Raw genomic sequence first — 6,961 nt, 5'->3', positions numbered from 1 at the left:
CTGTGGCTCAACTCATGATCCCAAATTCTGAGATATAGCCCCACATCAGGCTGCCTGCTCAGTGGAGAGCCTGCTTCTCCCTCTCCCTCTGCTGTTCCCCCTGCTTGTGTGCTCTCCCTCTGTCAAATAAATAAATAAAATCTTTTTTTAAAAAAAGCCTTGACAAAATATTAGCAAATCAAACTTAGCAATATATAAAAGAATTGTATACATGACTAAGTGGACTGCAAGGTTGAAAAATCAGTGTTACCTACCATATTAACAGGCTAGAGGGAAGGGCGTGAGGTTTCAAGATGGCAGTGGCTGCGTGGCTGACCGGCAGGCAGAGGTGAAGGCCTCTGCGATGTAGAAGAGGCCAAGAATCGTTCCCTCTCGCTTCTCGCAGTCCCAGGAACCCAGCAGAAGTGATTTTTTTGTTTTTTTTAATGAGCCAGGTAAACCATATAAGTTGTCAACATGGGACGGAGATCTACATCATCCACCAAGAGTGGAAAATTTATTAATCCCACAGAGCAAGCCCAAAAAGAAGCCCAGAAGAGAGAATTAAAGAAGAACAAAAAACAGCGCATGATGGTATGAGCTGCAGTTTTGAAGATGAAGGATCCCAAACAGATTATCTGGGACATGGAGAAATTGTATGAAATGGAGTTTACTTTATTTTATTTTATTTTAATTTTTAAGATTTTATTTACTTACTCATAAGAGACAGAGAGAGAGCGGCAGAGACACAGGCAGAGGGAGCAGCAGGCTCCATGCAGGGAGCCTGTCCTGGGATAGGTCTCCAGGATAACGCCCTGGGCCAAAGGCAGAGCTAAACTGCTGAGCCACCCAGGTTGCCCTGAAATGGAGTCTGGTTGTTTTGTTTTGTTTTTGTTTTGTTTTTTGAAATGGAGTTTAACTCAGTGCAGCAACCACAGTTAAATGAGAGGATGCTGAAAGACAAGGGTAAAAAGCTGTGTGAAACCTTTGAATGTATTCTACGACTCTATGAAAAAGAGAATCCGGATATTTACGAAGAATTGAGAAATGGAATACGAACAGAAGAGGGTTCAACTTAGCCAATATTTTGATGTTGTCAAGAATGCTCACCATGTGGAAGTGGAGAGTATTCCCTTGCCAGATATGCCACATGCTCCTTCCAACATCTTGATCCAGGACATTCCACTTCCTGGTGCCCAGCCACCCTCCATCCTTAAAAAGACCTCAGCCTATGGACCTCCAACACAGGCAGTTTATATACTTCCTCTTCTTGGACATGGTGTACCACGTTTGCCCCCTGGTAGAAAACCTCCTGGTCCTCACCCTGGCCCACCACCTTCTCAAGTCTTGCAAATGTATGGCCGTAAAGTGGGCTTTGCCCTAGATCTTCCCCCTCGCAGGCGGGATAAAGACATGTTATATAGCTCAGAACTTGCTCAACGGGGTCATGATGATGATGTTTCCAGCACCAGTGAAGATGATGGATATCCTGAGGACATGGATCAAGATAAGCATGATAGTACTGATGACAGAGACACTGACAGGTCAGATGGAGAAAGTGAAGGGGATGAATTTGTGCACCGTGATGATAACGAGAGAGACAACAATGAAGAAAAGAAGTCAGTCAGGTCTGAGTGTAAGATTTGCAGATATGCCTGGAAAATCAAGGAAGAAAAAGAAGAACATGAAGGAGTTGACTCCTCTTCAGGCCATAATGCTTCAAATGGCAGGTCAGGATATCCCTGAGGAGGTGACGAGAAGTAGAAGAATTTTCAGAGGATGATGACGAAGATGATTCTGATGATTCTGAAGCAGAAGAGCAATCACAGAAACAACTTAAAGAGGAATCTCTTTCTGATGGCATATCTACTGCTTCTTCACAGCAACAAGCTCCCCCACAGTCTGTTCCTCCTTCTCAGATACAAGCACCTCCCATGCCAGGACCACTTCCTCTTGGACCACCACCTGCTCCACCTTTACGACCACGTGGACCACCTACTGGCCTTCCTCCTGTACTACCTCCAGGAGCTCCTCCATTCCTGAGGGCCCCCTGGAATGCCAGGACTCCAAAGGCCTTTACCCCGACTTTTGCCTCCAGGCCCACCACCAGGCCGACCCACTGGGCCTCCCCCAGGTCCACCTCCAGGTCTGCCTCCTGGCCCTCCCCCTCAGGAACTCCCACCAAGGCTACCTCCCGTTGCACCTCCAGGCATCCCTCCACCTTCTGGCCTGATGCACCCACCTTTGGTGCCTCCACTTGGACCTGCCCCACCTGGGCTTTTCCCACCAGCTCAACCCAGGGGTTTTAAGTGCTCCACCCAACTTGATTCAGGCCCCAAGGCGGATGATACAAGCACAGCCACCATTGAGAAGAAAATCACAGCAACCATCAGTGCCAAGCCACAGAACACTAATCCCAAGGCAGGGCTTACTGGATTCATGCCCACGGCATTAAGGGTATGTTGGGAGAATAAAGGGGCTGCTGCTGCTCCCCAAAGAAAGTCAGAGGATGATTCTGCTGTGCCTCTTGCCAAAGCAGCTCCCAAATCTGGTCTGTCTGTTCAGACCAAGGATGACGTTTATGAAGCTTTCATAAAAGAGATGGAAGGGCTACTGTGACAGCTCTTAATGCCAGAGCGTTTCTCTTCACACCAGAGGTTCGTGGGGAAAGAGGCTCTTACTAAACTTAGTGAAAGAGCAACTTTCACTGTCAGGGTATTTTTCAATTTCAGTTCAAGGAATATCCTAAAGTTTAGCCTTGTTCAGAATTTATTTGTATGTAGGAGAGGATTGTTTCATTCAGAATAGATTGGTTATTGAAGCAGTGCTGCTAACATCCATTCCCTTTCATACCACCGTTTTGATCCCATTTGTTCCCCTTCTCCAATTCTTTGGAAACTTGTGATCGAGGGGATCTTTGTTACTTATTTGTTTTGATTCTCTTCTTGTGTGCAGTGGGCACTGGAGTAGAGATTTCTGAAAAAAATAGTCTATTTTACCCCATCTTGCTTTTTGTGTTTGAGTTATTTTAATATTTTCTTGTAAATATTTTGTAATATTTTAGTAAAATGGATCACAATGTCATTTCCTAATACAAAGCAAGATATGTGGGAAGAAAATGTACAATTATTTGATTAAAATTATTTCCCACTGACCAAAACTTTGAGTGTTTTTTTTTTTTTAAGATTTTATTTATTTATTCATGAGAGACACAGAGATAGAGAAAGAGGCATAGACATAGGCAGAGAGAGAAGCAGGCTCCATGCAGGGAGCCCGAGTGGGACTCGATCCTGGGACTCCAGGATCACACCCCAAGCTGAAGGCAGATGCTTAACCGCTGAGCCACCCAGGCATCCCAACTTTGAGTGTTTCGTGGAACAAATAAATAAATAAATAAATAAATAAATAAATAAATAAATATTCTACACCAAAAACAAAAAACAAACAACAAAAACAACAACAACAACAACAAAACAGGCTAGAAAAGAAGAGTCACATGATCATATCAATAGACACAGAAAATACTCTTGACAAAATTCAACATCCACTCATGTGAAAATTTAGAAAAATAGGAATACAAGGGAATTTCTTCAATTTGATTTAAAAAAATCAAATATCTACATCTAACGTTATATTTAGTAGTTAATTAAACACTGAATGCTTTCCCTCTAAACTGGGAAAAGGATGTCTGTGGTTATCATTCTTATTCAACACAGTGCTGAAAGATTAAGCCAGTGCAAGAAGGCAAGGCAAGACAACAAAATGAATACAGGTTGGAAAAGAAGACATAAAACTTTGTGCCCCAAAAATTTCCAAAAAGTGAAAATGCATGTATTTGAGATGGCTCTTGAAAAGAGGATTCATTCATTCAACAATCAATAAATCCACCACAGTGCAGGTTTGACCATTCACTCATTCATTCCACAAATTTATTTCAGTTTTTTTAACATATTTATTGAACATCTGCTAAATCTCAAACATCATTCTAGCCATAAGGATTCAGCAGTGAACAAAATAGATAAAATCTCTGTCCTTATGGAATTTCTAATTAGCACATGGGTAAGGATGGGATAGAAAATAAGTGAAATCAATAAATCACATAATTTACATTTGACAAATAAAACAGGGAAGGGAGACATAGAAGAGACAAAGGGAAGGGAAGAGTGAGGGAGGTGCTGTAATTTCAAAGAGAGTGGTCAAAAGGCCTCACCAAGAAAGTGTCATTTGAGCAAATACTTGAAAGAATTGATAACCTTGCAGTTATCTGGAGGAAGTGCCATAGGAAGGGGGAACAGCAAATGGAAGTGTGAATGGTGCCTTTGAAGAATAGCATGACTAGAATGAGAGAAAGTAGTTGGAGATGAGGTCCCAGGCAATAGGAACTCTAGTGTGTAAGATCTTGTAGGCCACTCTGAGGCCATCATAAGGACTTTGGATAAAATTTTCACAGAACTGAGAACAATCTAGATAGAAGGAAGGGCAAGAACAAAGATGGAAAAGCAGGAGTAAGGGGGAAATTTGAGAAACACACTCTTTCCAGGATCACAGAGTATCTAGAAGAACAAGGGAAGTAAATGTGAATAGGAGACATAATAAGAAAGGCCTGGATATACCACTGAAGCATTAGAACTTAATTTGTGAGTCAATGGGGGAGCCATGAGAAGCCTGAGTGAAAACACTGAAGCTGTGCTTTACAACAATACGAATGGTTAGAAAAACAGAATCTAGCAGCTAGGAAATGAAAAAAAAACAAACAAACTATAATTTTAAATATCAGTATTTTGTCTCTTCTAGTGAAATAATTAATTCAGGTAAGGATCATCAATGAATGAGAGCCATGAAGTGGAAAGTTGATGGGAAACTGGATAAGCTCATAGTAAGTTAGCAGTAGTTATAAAACAGCATGAAAATAACAGCCTCAGTAATGTGAATGTGTACATGACAGAAGTCAGGAAATAGAATAGGGAAAGGTTCAGAACTGAAGGACAAATCAAGGACAACAAGACTCTCATTTTGCTAACCCAAGAATCAAGAGATATCATAGATGGTTGAGAGAAAAAGAAAAGTATCAGTATATTAATTTAAGTCACAATAATAAGAAAAACATAACTAATATGCTAATAATATAATGTATTAATATTTTATATAATAGGAATATAACTATAAATTAATAATATAATATAACAAATAATATAACTAAGAATAATATAACTTTATTAGGAAGACGGAGGAAAGTAGATGAAGGACTAATGTGAGTTAACCTAGATCTTCTGCCATACGTGAAAGTCAAAAGATAATTTCTGAAGTTTATTTCAAAAAGGGAAACTCTTCCTTGTGGTAGATGGCCAGTATATAGAAGTAATGATGGAGTTAGGAAATCCCCTTTTTACAACCATCATAATAAAATTTGATTCAGGCAAGAATCATCTATGGATGCATGAGGTAGGGGCCAAGTTTGATACAAAACAGAATATTTACTCAGCATCAAAGGTTCTCTTCATAATATACTTCTTAAAAATGTTTATTTATTTTAAGTAATTTCTATACACAAAATGGAGCTCAAACTCTGACCCCAAGATCAAGAGTCACATGCTCTTCTGAATGAGCCAGCCAGGCATCCCCACAGTATACTCATTAGCTGCAAAAGGAAAAACAATAACTATATATACACTGGAGGAAATAAGAACACTTTAAGCAAGTGATCAAAATAAGGGGCAAATGGGCACCTGGCTGGTTCACTTGCTCAGTTGGAAGAGCATGTGACTCTTGGTCTTGGGGTTGTGAGTTCAAGCCCCATCATGGATGTGGAGCCTACAATCAATCAATCAATCAATAGGGCAAACAGATATCATGTGCCTCTGAATAAGATAACCTGAGAAGGACAAAACATCATTCCTGTTGTATTCCACTCAAAACATTTATAACCTGAATCTAATCATGAGGAAACAATATCAAATAAACCTAAATCAGAGACATTCTAAACAACTGGCCTTTATTTTTCAGAAGTTTAGTATCTTTATATTTATTTCAAGGATTTTATTTGTTTGAGAGAGCAAGAGAGCACAAGCAGGGGGAGGGACACAGGAAAAGGCAGAAGCAGACTCCTCGCTGAGCATGGAGCCTGACACCAGGCTCAATCTCAGGACCCCAAGATCATGACTGACCCAAAGTCAGATGCTTGACCAACTGAACCACCTAGACACCCCCAGACATTTTAGTATCTTTAAAGATAAATGAGGGACGCCTGGGTGGCTCAGCAGTTGAGTGTCTGCCTTTGCCTCAGGTCATGTCCCTGGGTCCTGGGCTCGAGTCCTACATTGGCTCCCCCCGGGGATCCTGCTTCTCCTTCTGCCTAGGTCTCTGCCTCTCTCTGTGTGTCTCTCATGAATAAATAAATGAAATCTTTAAAAAAAATAAATAAAGACAAACGGAAGGCTGAGAAATTATTATAAATGGTAACTAGACATGGAAACTAAATCTAATTCATGATACTGGACTGGATCTTATATGAGAAACAAAATAATGCTACAAAAAAACATTACTGGGACAACTGACAAAATTGGAATATAGAATATGGAGTCAATGTAAAGCTTACTGAATCATTTCTAGTCCTGACAAGATGAGATAAGCACATGCTACCCTATTCTTCCTGCTAATTATGAAACAAACAAACCTGGACAAAACCCATAAAGCAACTGACAGAAGATGGAAAACTGAAGAAAATACAAACTGGCTAGCGACCTTGAGCACTGAATTCCCTGGGATTTTGTTGGCTGCCAGTATATCCAGGCCTGGGCACAGGAGTCCCAATCCAAAAACACCAATGGGCAGAGACCAAATGGCTCAAAGAAAGCCTACTTTCTGTAGCTACAGGACCAGGAAAGAAATCTTCCCAAAAGAGAGCATGTTGATCAAACCTACCCTACTCAAGGCAAACATCTCAGAAAGTCTGCTCTTCTGTCACCCCCTTTTGCTCCCACTG

At 40.8% G+C, this 6,961-nt stretch overlaps 1 pseudogene; it reads left to right on the top strand.

Moving 5' to 3' along the window:
• Positions 1-427: 427 nt before the first annotated feature.
• On the top strand, positions 428-2,598 carry LOC129496291 (WW domain-binding protein 11-like; annotated as a pseudogene).
• Positions 2,599-6,961: the final 4,363 nt, after the last annotated feature.

This window comes from Nyctereutes procyonoides, unplaced genomic scaffold (genome assembly GCF_905146905.1).
Source record: "Nyctereutes procyonoides isolate TBG_1078 unplaced genomic scaffold, NYPRO_anot_genome, whole genome shotgun sequence".
Taxonomy (NCBI): Eukaryota; Metazoa; Chordata; class Mammalia; order Carnivora; family Canidae; genus Nyctereutes; species Nyctereutes procyonoides.
This window is presented reverse-complemented; position numbering and strand designations above follow the sequence as displayed.